Source organism: Salvelinus sp. IW2-2015, unplaced genomic scaffold (genome assembly GCF_002910315.2).
Source record: "Salvelinus sp. IW2-2015 unplaced genomic scaffold, ASM291031v2 Un_scaffold2218, whole genome shotgun sequence".
NCBI lineage: Eukaryota > Metazoa > Chordata > Actinopteri > Salmoniformes > Salmonidae > Salvelinus > Salvelinus sp. IW2-2015.
This window is the reverse complement of record NW_019943548.1, coordinates 26,965-40,446: the sequence shown is the minus strand read 5'-3', so window position 1 is coordinate 40,446 and position 13,482 is coordinate 26,965.

Genomic DNA, 13,482 nt, shown 5'->3' with positions numbered 1-13,482 from the left:
AAAACCTTTTGTTTTGGCAATCTTAGAATGTAATTGGTGCGTGTTGGTGGCGGAGAAGTCAGTTGCAGGAGATTGAACTTTGGTAAAAACGGAGTTGTTTAATAAATGCTGATAAAACTCCAAAAACCAAAATGTACAAAATAACAAAAGTGGGTACAAAACCCGTCGCATACCAACATAATACATGCACAATCACATACAATCAAACAATCTCCGACAAGGACATGAGGAGAAACAGAGGGTTAAATACACAACATGTAATTGATGGGATTGGAACCAGGTGTGAAGGAAGACAAGACAAAACCAATGGAAAATGAAAAATGGATCAGTGATGGCTAGAAGGCCGGTGACGTCGACCGCCGAACACCGCCCGAACAAGGAGAGGGACCGACTTCGGCGGAAGTAGTGACATAGAACACCTTTTTTTTTGGCTGTTTTTTAGAAAACCCTGTGTTTTGGCTGTTTCTAAAAAAACGTTTGTTTTGGCTGTTTCTTACAAAAACCGTTTGTTTTGGCTGTTTCTAACAAAACTGTTTGTTTTGGCTGTTTCTTACAAAACCGTTTGTTTTGGCTGTTTCTTACAAAACTGTTTGTTTTGGATGTTTATTAGAAAACTATTCAGGTTTCAAATCATCAAGACGGCTGAATATAACGTTCCTTCATCTGTAGCCAACAATTCTCACACCTCATGTTCAAACACAATACATAGTTCTGATTCATTTCGGAGGAGCTTAGAGCTCTTTTTGACGTGCTTCCTCCCTTTTGTACTGTTCGGCAACTCATATTAACATTTTAATTGTTTATTTTCATTCCTGTATTTATTTTCAAATCAAAATCGAATTGTATTTGACACGTGCATCTTAAACAACAGGTGTAAACTAAATGTGGAAAGCTTTCTTACAGGTCCTTTTCCAACAATGCAAAGTTCAAGATAAATATACAATTAAAAATATAAATTGTTACGAGAAATAAATGACAGAGAATAACCAAAAACAATAACAACGATATCTACGAGTGTTGAGCGATGGAGGCAGGGCAGAGTTTGTATGGGCATGTTACCCTGGCATAAAATGTGTGTGTGTGTGTGTGTTTGTGTATGTTTGTGTGTGTATGTGCCTGTGAGTGCATGCATGACACGTTAGCGAGAGCGTGTAATCAGGTTCCGCTTTAGAACTTTACAAGAAGTCATTAACTGTCAAGACTATTGTACCGACGCCATGATTTCAAAGGTGCTACACAACAGCTTGTGTGGCGAGGGATGATTGAACCAGAGCACTTGAAAGGGGAAGAGAGACGTCAGGTTCGCCCCATCCTGTCACAACCCATCTGCCTTCCTCCCTGCTCACCTCAGTTACAAGCCTTTGTAAGGGAGATGTGGGTTTGAACATCAAAGCTGAGCCATGCTACCTAAGAGACAGAAACAATTAGGATGTGGAGGGGATGGAAGGATGGTGTTGGGATGGGTTGGGGTGTGATGGAAGGATAGTGTTGGGATGGGTTGGGGTGTGATGGAAGGATAGTGTTGGGATGGGTTGGGGGTGTGATGGAAGGATAGTGTGGGAAGGTTGGGGGTGTGATGGAAGGATAGTGCATGGATGTGTTGGGAAGGTTGGGGTGTGATGGAAGGATGGTGTTTGAGGATGTGTTGGGGGTTGTGATGGAAGGATTGCAGATGTGTTGGGAAGGGTTGGGGGTGTGATGGAAGGATAGTGTTGGGATGGTTGGGGGTGTGATGGAAGGATAGTGTTGGGATGGGTTGGGGGTGTGATGGAAGAGATTGGTGTTGGGAAGTGGTTGGGGTGTGATGAAGGATAGTGCATGGATTGGTGTTGGGGGTTGGGGTGTGATGGAGATAGTGTTGGGATGGTTGGGGTGATGAGATGTGCATAGGATGGTGCTTGGGAGGTGGTGTGTGAGGATGTGTTGGGTGTGATGAAGGATGGTTGAGTGGGGTGATGGAAGGATGGTGTTTGGATAGGGTTGGGGTGTATGAGGAGGTGTTTGGATGAGTTGGGGGTTGATGAAGGATAGTGTTGGGAAGGGTTGGGGTGTATGGAAGGATGGGTGTTGAGGGGTGTGATGGAAGGATGATGCATGGATGGTTTGGGATGTGTTGGGGTGTGATGGAGGATGGTGTTGGATGTGGGGGTGTGATGGAAGATGGTGTATGGATGGGTTGGGGTGTGATGAAGATAGGTGGAAGGGTTGGTGTGATGGAAGGATGGTGTGGAATGGGTTGGGGGTGTGATGGAAGATTAGTGCATGATGGTTTGGGATGGGTTGGGGGTGTGATGGAAGGATGGTGTTGTGAAGGGTTGGGGGTGTGATGGAAGGATGGTGTTGGGATTGTGATGCTGAAACTCAACATGGCCAGGGACAGTTTTGAAGTGAGCTCAGGGGTTTAGGTGAATGCAGCGGATTGATACCCAGCCCATGCAACAAAAAAATTTAACATATCTCTAGCTTATTAAACAGACTGATTTTCGTGGACATTTGTTATATTATTTTACTTTGATTGACGCACAAACTCTTAACGGATTCCTAACAACACATTATGAGTTATTAATTTACTGCCACTAGTCTGCACTACACGTTCTATCTGTGACTACGTCCCAAATGGCCCTGGTCAAAAGTAGTGCACTCTAAAGGGGAAAAGGGTGCCATTTGCGATGCAGCCTCAGTCACTGGCACCAATTCTAGAGAAGCCCAGAGATATGTAGATTAAACAGGAACCGAAATTGCGTACACATAATCAATTTGTGAGGAAATTAGGAAAGCGTATTAAAAGATGTACGCTGAATAATTAAATTCAATTATCTGTTCAAAGAGTACACCGGAGAGAAATAATTGCTGTGTTTCTTCACATTAAATCATTGTGCGTTTTTCCGTCACGTGATATAATTTGTGATATATTCCTTGAAGCATTTTTAACCCATATTAAATGCATTAGGCTTCCATGTGTTTAGCTAACAGGTTTACATGTTGAGGAGTATCCTTAAGGGCATTAGATGGGATTGAAACCCTCATCACTCAGTCAACAGTAATTTAATCTGAAGACTTTCAGCAAAGCATTTCACTGTACTTGTGCATGTGACAAATAAAACTTGAAACCTGAACACACCCCCCCCTCCCTCCCAAATGGCACCCTCATATGTGTCACAAACGGCACCCTAATTCTCCATATAGTGCACTACTCTATGGACCCTGGTCAAAAGTAGTGCACTAATTAGGGAATAGGGTGCCGTTTTGGATGCAGATACCTCTGTCAATAATCTCTGGGAAAATGAGCCCTTCCTTTGTCCCTCATGTCTTGATTATGCCTATCATCTACATGGGGTGGGGTTTCACTGGTCCATAACTTGTTGTATAGCTACAGCACTTCATCTGTGGTTTTGGCTGCTACTCTTCAATTTCAAGACGATTCATCTTTAATACAAGTACATTTATACAATTACGCTGGGCTTGTATGTATGAGGGGTTGGGGGTGGGGGGGTGTTGCAATACATTTTACACAAATCAATGTTTTGTTTTGTTGGTTAGGTGAGGACTAGGATGCAGTAATACAGTGTATTTCAAGGTTATCTCTCTCATAATAAGTCCTTACCATTCTTTGTCACCGTGCAGCCTCCAACAGACTATAAGACACACACAGAGACACAGAGATCTCCAGGCTACGGGGGAGAGCAGCAGCACCAGTATCAATTCCTGAGACAAGCCCAGTGAGCCAGTCCGATCCGGGGTCACATCAAAGGGTATAAATGCCCCGGTACTAACAGAGGCTGCTGGGGGTCTGGAGGAGGTCAGGGACACTGATGTAGGGGTCTAGTCTGTTTAGGGATTATGTCTGAAGCACCATGAAGAGAGTCACAAAGATAGAAGGTGACATGCTGACCGACCTCCAGTTGATGGATGTGGGCAATGTTGAACGAACAACTGTTCTATCATATACAGAGGTATGCACACAATTTATTGTGCATACAAGTAAGTACAGTACATACACAGTACACCCCGTACAAAGAAATACACAGTCATGATTGCATTTTCACATGTGAAATAGCTGTTTTCACGTGTTCAGCTTATATTTCACATATGAAACCATGTTTTCACATGTATTAAAATGTAGAGTTCACATGTTAACACCAGCTGTTTTCACGTGTTCAGCTTATATTTCACATATGAAACCATGTTTTCACATGTATTAAAATGTAGAGTTCACATGTTAACGCTGTTTTCACCTCACATGTGATTTGTTGTTTCAGATGTTAAAAACTGTCACGTGAGAATCAGATTTGCAGTTGCACACTTCTTGTTTGCGATACTAAGAATTTTGTTCTCAACTTTTACCCGTTTTGCTTGATATTAATGGCACAAAAGTAACTCATTCACTAGACACTATGACACCATATAACACTATGAAAAAATGAACACAGATTTCTCTCCGCCACACTTTCAGCTGGAGAAATACATCCACTCTCATATCCATAGATGGAATCAAGAACTGACTATCCATTATATCAAAATGATAGATTTATCCTTTAGGCTATACAGTGTTTGTTTACATTTATTTTGTTCACAAACATTCAAATACATTTTTATTTGTCACACACGCCGAATACAACAGGTGTAGACCTTGTAGTGAAATATTTACTTTTCAAGACCTTAACCAATAATGCATTTCAAGAAATAGATTTAAGAAAATATTTACTAAATAAACTAAAGTAAAAAAATATGTTACCCTGGCCTTTGCTTTCACATGTGAAAAACAATTCACAAACTCCACATTTTCTCCAATGTAATATATTTGGTTACGTTACCCTGGCCTCTGCTTTCACATGTCAAATGTTCACAGGAGTCAGACGTTGTTTTCGGACAAATGTGGCACGTGTTTTATCCGTCGTAGAAAAAAAACATCCACCGTGTGACGTTTTTTCCCACATGTTTATTTCACCACCTCCAGCTAGATATGGTTTCCCATTCAGAGACCAATCAGAACCAACCCTGCTTAGCTCCAGAACCAGCAGTGGGATACGGTGTTCAATGTTGCTGGAATAAACATAGCAAAACTTGCAACTGGTAAAAATAAAAAATAAAAACTTTTTGGGGGGGGCACACATTCAGCTTTAACATTAAATTCAGTGCTGCAATTTGTAAAGATAATGGTGGTAAAATGACAATGGTAATTTGACAGTTAATTCGGCACTGCAGTCCAGTTAAAATTTGTGATGGTTTCCCTAATGTGTAGTTTGAATTGTGGCAGTATATCCTAGGACCAACTGACATTTAGTAGCCTGTATGAGACTCCGAGGACACATTCTGTTCTGTCTCATTCCTATGCATTCCCAAAACATCCATCTGGGAATAGTTTTTGCTTTGAGGGGCAATAAAACTCATCACAAGTCATTTTCCATCTCAGAGCAGTCCCAGCCTCAGTCCCAGCCTTGTATAGCTTGTTTTATCCCATATAGATAATCAGTAAAAGCTTGCATGAATCTAGTTTCTCTCCTGAAAGCTTATGTTTGGTTAGAAATGACATGTGAATAGGAAAGAAGGAGATATTGCTCGAGAAAACCCATATAATGAGGAATGATAGAAGTAATATAGAAAACAAACAACAACTTCGAGGTTGCTGCCTTTTCTTCTGCTAATAATACAACAAAATGGGTAATTGCTGTGTTTCTCCGTGATTTCAAGTTTCATATATTAGACCGAGGGAATGATCAAGAAGGAAGGATTTGCCTATATGAAAGGCATTTTATCTGGCCCCCAAAAATTGTTTTTTATTTCTGCATATGCCCCCAATACTTACGATTATTCGCTTTTTGTTTCTTTATCCAAAATACTTGCTGGAATATCTGATTTCCATGTGGTTTTGGGTAGTTATATGAATACAACACTTAACGTGACAATGGAAAAATCTAACACATCGAGGTCTGCACCACCAGCCACCATAGCGTTGTGAAATATGGTCTCTGATTTAGCGGTAGCAGATATATGCATAACCCACAGCTGAAACAATACACTTCTAACTCCACTAGGCACCGATCATTTTCAAGGATAGATTACATGACTTTAATCCCAGTTTGTGATCTAGTTCAGAAGATATACACATGTCTATATCTGATCATCATGCAAATGATCCATAGCCAATGCTCCAAATCGTGCCACAAGGTGGAGATTTAATCTCTTAAAACAAATGTGGATTTCTGTGATCAATTCAGGTTTGATTTACATTCTTTATCCTCGACAAAAGAGTCTGTAAATGACAATGGATTCCTGTGGGATGCCATTAAATGGTTCATTAGAAACAGTACAATAGCATTTGCTTCTGAATTGAACATGTCTCAACTGAAAACAAATAACCGAGCTGGAGTCCAATTTATCCGTACTAACTCGCCATCAGCAGAACAGTTTCTCCGCCAAGAAGGAGAGAGAATTATTACTCATCAAATCTGCGTTAAATTCCTTACTCAGATTAAGAGCAGAATGTGTACTTCATAGAGTCAGACAAACTGATAATCTGGACGGTAATAGACCTAGCTTCCTCTTAGCTAGTAAATCAAATAAAATAATGATAGTCTTGCTGATATTGTTTTGATTCAGTTTTGTTGCATGATTCATCATCAATTAATTACATAATAACCTCAGACAATATGAGACCTTTTTAGAGGGGCTGAATCTACCGCAAATCTCTTCCGATGATGCACGTCTATACCACTCAATGATTTTCACGACGCAGTGAGAAGACAAGAACCGAGGTAAATCCCCTGGACGGGATGGCATCCCAACTGAATTTGAATTAACCTTTTGGTCTGAACTTGGCCCAATATTATTAGAAATGGTAAACACATCGAGTAACAAATCAAATCAAATTGTATTTGTCACATACACATGGTTAGCACAAATTAATACGAGTGTAGCGAAATGCTTGCGCTTCTAGTTCCGACAATGCAGTAATATCTAACAGTGATATCTAACAGTGATATCGAACAGTGATCTCTAACAGTGATATCTAACAGTAATATCTAACAGTGATATCTAACAGTGATATCTAACAGTGATATCTAACAGTGATATCTAACAGTGATATCTAACAGTAATATCTAACAGTGATATCTAACAGTAATATCTAACAGTGATATCTAACAGTGATATCTAACAGTGATCTCTAACAGTGATCTCTAACAGTGATCTCTAACAGTGATCTCTAACTGTGATATCTAACAGTGATATCTAACAAGTAATCTAACAATTCCCCAACAACTACCTAATACACACAAATCTAAAAGGGTGAATGAGAATAGGTACATGTAAGTCTACAGATGAGCGATGGCCGAGTGGCTTAGGCAAGATGCAATAGATGGTATAAAATACTGTATACAGTATATACATGTGATATGAGTAATGTAAAACATGTAAACATTATTAAAGTGGCATTATTTAGAGTGCATTGTATAAAGTGATCCATTTATTAAAGTGGCCAGTGATTGAGTCTCAAGGTAGGCAGCAGCCTCTATGAGTTAGTGAAGTTTGATGCACCTATACTGACCTCGCCTTCTGGATGATAGCGGGGTGAACAGGCAGTGGCTCGGGTGGTTGATTACCTTGATGATCTTTTTGGCCTTCCTGTGACATCGGGTGCTGTAGGTGTCATGGAGGGCAGGTAGTTTGCCCCCGGTGATGTGTTGTGCAGACCGCACCACCCACGCTAGATAAAATTGTTTTGAAGAACTACAAACAAGTCACAACTGCAATTACGGCAGGCCTCAACAGATGGTTTAATCTAACATTAACATTATCATGTTGAAAGCCAAAATAAATGTATTGCCTAGACTAAATGTCTTTGATAGCATGATTCCTTTGCCCACGCCATTAGGGTACTGGGAAAATATTAAAAGTTCAATTTTTAATTTTAGATGGAAAGGGAAACGTCCCAGAATTAAAATGACGAAACTCCAGCAAGCCAAAGGATATGGGGATCTAGATTTACCCAACTTCAAATTCTATGCTTTATCTCTAGATCTTCACCCACTTATGAAATGGTTAAATTTCTTCCTTGGTTGAAAACAGAGGAAAATATAGTGTCACCATTTACAGTTGAATATGTACTATTCTCTGCCTTATATATATATATATATATATATATATATATATATATATATATATACTGTATATCTCTTAAGTTTTGCCGTACTCAGTTTGGACCAATCATTACCCACTCAATACAGACCTGGCAACATATTAGAAATCTGGTTAAGTGGGAAGTGCAATGCAATACCCCATCACTAATATCTAGAAATAACTCCCTGCCTTTTTTATTGTCTGAAAAAGGACATAATGAATGAATAAGGTTGATTTTCCTTTCATGACCTAAAAAAATATGTCTAATTTACCTGATTCTTCTTTTTTTTTCTCTTTCTTTTTTTTACATTTAAGAACCGCTTTGCTCACTTATGGAGTCCCATGGAGCCAATGACTCCCATACCATCCACTCATTGAGTTCTTAGGTAGCCAGAACACAAGTGGAGGGTTTGTATCCAATCTATATATATAATAAAAAACTACTCGAAGCCCTCTGTAAAGCAATGGGAATAGTAACGGTATGGAATACAATAACATACACATTGGAACAGAGTCTGGATCAATATCCCAATGTCCTCCTCAATATGAATCATCAACTAATCCACTACAAATTAATTCACAGATCAATTTAAACTTGTTCCTATTCCAAATTGTCTGTTGTGTTCTCAAATAAATATTGGAACTTACATGCATACGGTATGATGTGTTAGTGCCCCAGCATGAAGACCTTTTTGGTTTCAAGTTTCCAGATCTCTATCGAGCATAGTTGGGTCTCTATCAAGCATAGTTGGGTCTCTATCGAGCATTGTTGGTGTTCCCATTCCGGATCTCCCCAATATATTCTTGTTGAACGATGACTGACTTTCACAGTACCCCCAGAAGTGACTATGGTTGTCTGGACTGACTGCGGCAAAAAAAAGAAGATGTTTAGTGACCAGATGGAAGCCCACACGTAAGCTACAAAACGTCCTTCAGATGTTCTTTCATTAGAGCTCTCCACACCGACGTGTGAACAGCGCCAAGGAAACATCATTAGATACGTTCAATAGAGCAGTCGAAAAGGTCAAGGCTTATTATGAGTCAATGTAATGTAATCATGTTTGAATTTATCAACTGTATTTTGAATATCTGTATTTAATATTGATGTATGCAGGCTGATTCTATTCATGTGTGCCTTGGTAGCACAAGCAATTTTACAAACTTAAGATGAGTTAGTTTACTTTTAGTTTTATGAATATATATATACAAAACTTGAGCCTGTGGTGCGGGGGGGGGGGGGGTAGTAATGGGTCACACCCACTGAGAAGGGGCAGGAGATGGGAGATGGGACTGACAGGACAAATAATGATTTTATTTCGTTTTTTACAGTTTTTTTCCCATTTATATATTTATTATCAATATTATTGCGCTGTCTGTGATCTGAACCCTCACAAAAAAAAATTATAAATATATATATATAATTTATAAGAAAGTTGCACACAAAAGAAAAAAGAGCTGTACTGTGTTACTATGTCTGTGAATTCCTGCTCTTAAGATAGAGTGCATTGTATAAAGTGGTTCAATTCAGAATAATACCAAGCTTTTGTAAAAACACCTTTTAAATGGAAAGAGACAACAGCGACCGTTGGATTCCTCCAGGGTTCTGTAACCTTTCAGCTTAGAGTGTGGCTATGAAGCTTGTTTAAAAATTACATGCATAGTTATTATCATGCTGCTACCGCTCACCGTCTATCATTAGCTATACAACACAGAGAGACGGTCTTAAATCTGACCATAGTGTATCTGTATGATTTAAATAGGCCATACAGTGTCCACATCACATTTAATTAATGAGAGTCCTCCTCACGTTCCCATCCACTGCTATGCAGAGATAATAAATAACTTACCAATGTGAGGACAAACCAAGGCAGCTGCTTCATAGAATAACCTCTGAGTTCTCCAGTAGTCTAGTTCAGTCTCACAATGTCAACTCAACCACACCCCCCCCCTCGACACGCACGCCACGCACGCACGCAGCACGCACGCACGCACGCACGCACGCACGCACGCACGCACGCACGCACGCACGCAGCACACACACACACACACACACAACACACACACACACACACCACCACACACACACACACACACACCACACACACACACCACACCACACACACACACACACACACATCATCTACAGCACATGTGTGGCTAATGCTTGGCTGATAGATCACTAATTGGCCAAGCTCATATTCTACAAACATAATTTAAAATCCATGATCAATGACTACCAACACCTGGCATAGCAATGCTGCCCCCCCTGTATCCTCACCCAGCCAGCCTTCCTTAGTGTAGTGTTTCAAAAAAAAAAAGTTTTAAACATATCACTTTTAGATTGGCTACTCTTCAATCTGTCTCCACAAAAAAAAAATATGCGCATTTCTCTCTCTCTCCGATTACCTTTTTGAGGTAGAATTTTATTTATTTTTTTGTCAGTTTTTTTGTCCGTTTTTTGTGAGCAAAATGCATAATTACCCCCCCAAAAACAGATTATATTCAAAAAGAAAAAGAACAATCCATTCTCCATTCAGACTGTGTCATTGTTCAGAGACTGAGTCAGCTTAAAGCTTGTTGCCTTGTTGTATTTATAGCTCTGGATATATATCTGGCACCTACCCAGAAGAATGCCCTCCCTCCCTCCCCAATTCTTCAAAGTGCATTTATTTTACTGTCTCCCCTCTCTCTCTCTCCCTCTCTCTCTCTCTCCTCTCTCTCTCTCTCTCTCTCTCTCTCTCTCTTCTCTCGTTCCCTCTCTCCCCCTCTCTCTCTCTCTCTCTCTCTCTCTCTCTCTCTCTCTCTCTCTCTCTTCTCTCTCTCTCTCTCTCTCTGTCCCTCTCTCGCGCAACCTCTCTGGCTTTCTAGTGTTCAGTAACAGCCGTTCCAGAACTGACGATGATTGCGATTGGCTATAACAGAAAAGTCTTATTGGCTTGTTTGAATGACAGTATTAGACCTCGTACAAAGACCTAGTACCATACAGTACTGTACATCTCCCCACTGTTTCTGTACATCGATGAGTTGGAAGTGTATGCTGCACTAACGAATAGTGGCTTTGCAATGATTCCATCATCCCATCATACATATTAAATGTAGCTTTGCCTTGGTACCTTTGTTGCCAGCCAGCTAGAGCCAGAACCTTTCTTGTATATACTGTAGCTGTTTATGTTTTACTTATTGACAAGGAGACAGTAGGCATTTCAAAGAGAGTTCATGGCTTGTAGTGAGCCAACAGGCTAGTCCCAAATGGAACCATATTCCCTACACAATGCACTACTTTGCCCAACAGTAGTGCTCTGTATAGGGAATAGGTGTCATTTGAGAGCAATCCTAGAGCTTTGAGGTGGACTGCCAATGACGTCTACTTCCTGGTAGATGATAATGTATTCTGTGTTAGGTGACTTGTCAGCCAATTATCTAAAGCTCTGGTATAGAGGCGTTTTTAAGAGTGACCGACCCATCCTTAACATTGCATCTCATGTTTGTCTGATTATAATAAAGAATCTTAATTAATGGCTGCAATCCGCTAATGGATGATATGACAACAGCCAGTGAAAGTGCAGGCGCTAAATTCAAACAACAAAAAATCTCATAATTAAAATTCCTCAAACATACATGTATTTTATACCATTTTAAAGGTAATTATGTTGTTAGTTCTGTTGTCCACCAAAGTGTCCTATTTCAAATAGGCTTTACAGCGAAAGCACCACAAACGATTATGTTAGGTCACCGCAAAATCACAGAAAAACACAGTAATTTTTCCAGCCAAAGACAGGAGTCACAAAAAGCAGAAATAGAGATAAAATGAATCACTAACCTTTGGTGATCTTCATCAGATGACACTCATAGGACTTCATGTTACACAATACATATATGTTTTGTTCAATAAAGCTCATATTTATATCCAAAAACATCAGTTTACATTGGCGCCATGTTCAGAAATGCCTCCAAAATATCCGGAGAAATTGCAGAGAGCCACGTCAAATAACATAAATACTCATCATAAACTTTGATGAAAGATACATGTTTTACATAGAATTAAAGATACACTTGTTCTTAAAGCAATTGCTGTGTCAGATTTCAAAAAGCTTTACGGCAAAAGTACAATATTCAATAATCTGAGAACAGTGTTCAGCCACAAAAGGAAGCCATACAGTTACCCGCCAAATTGTGCAGTCAACAAAACTCATAAAAAGCATAATAAATCTTCACTTACCTTTGCTGATCTTTGTCGGAATGCACTCCCAGGACTCCCACTTCCACAAGAAATGTTCGTTATGTTCGGTAATGTCCATCATTTATGTCCAAATAGCTATTTTTGTTAGCGTGTTTGGTAAACAAATCCAAAGTCAGGAAGTGCTTTCACTAAAAGCAGACGAAATGTAAAAAAGTTCCGTAACGGTCAGTAGAAATATGTCAAACGATGTATTGAATCAATCTTTAGAATGTTGTTAATTTAAATCTTCAGTAATGTTCCAACCGGAGAATTACATTGACTTCAGATGTGCGATGCTCTCATGTAAACGCGCATGGTCAGAGCATGTCAGGTCATGATAGACCTGACTATTTCCTGTCTCCTTCGGCCCCACTTCACAGTAGAGGCATCAGACAAGGTTCTACAGACTGTTGACATCTAGTGGAAGCCGTAGGAAGTGCAAACTCATCCATATCCCACTGTGTGTTCAATAAGGGCTGTGTTGAAAATCGACTAACCTCAGAATTCCCACTTCCTGTTTGGATTTTTTCTCAGGTTTGTGCCTGCCATATGAGTTCTTTTATACTCACAGACATCATTCAAACAGTTTTAGAAACTTCAGAGTGTTTTCTATCCAATATGAATAATAATATGCATATATTAGCAACTGGGACTGAGGAGCAGGCAGTTTACAATGGGCACCTCTGTGCACCTTTCATCCAAGCTACTCAATACTGCCCCTGCAGCCATAAGACGTTAAGAGTTATTTCAGGGCTCCCGAGTGGTGCAGCAGTCTAAGGCACTGCAACAAACCAGGGTCACTACAGACCCTTGTTTGATTCCAGGGAGTATCAAAACCGGCTGTGATTGGGAGTCCTATAGGGTGGTGCACAATTGGCACAGCGTCGTCCGGGTTTGGCCGGGGCAGGCTGTCATTGTAAATAAGAATTTATTCTTCAGTGACTTGCCTAGTTAGATAAATAAATGAAAATGTTTGTCTGAATATAATAATGTAATCCTAAATGAAGAGTTCTCATTTTTGTCTGATTCTAATAAAGGAATCCTAAGTTAAGAGTTATCATATGTTTGTCCATTATAATAAAGTAATCAACCCTAAGATAAGAGTTTTCTCATGTTTGAACATTATGAACCCTAAGTTAAGAGCT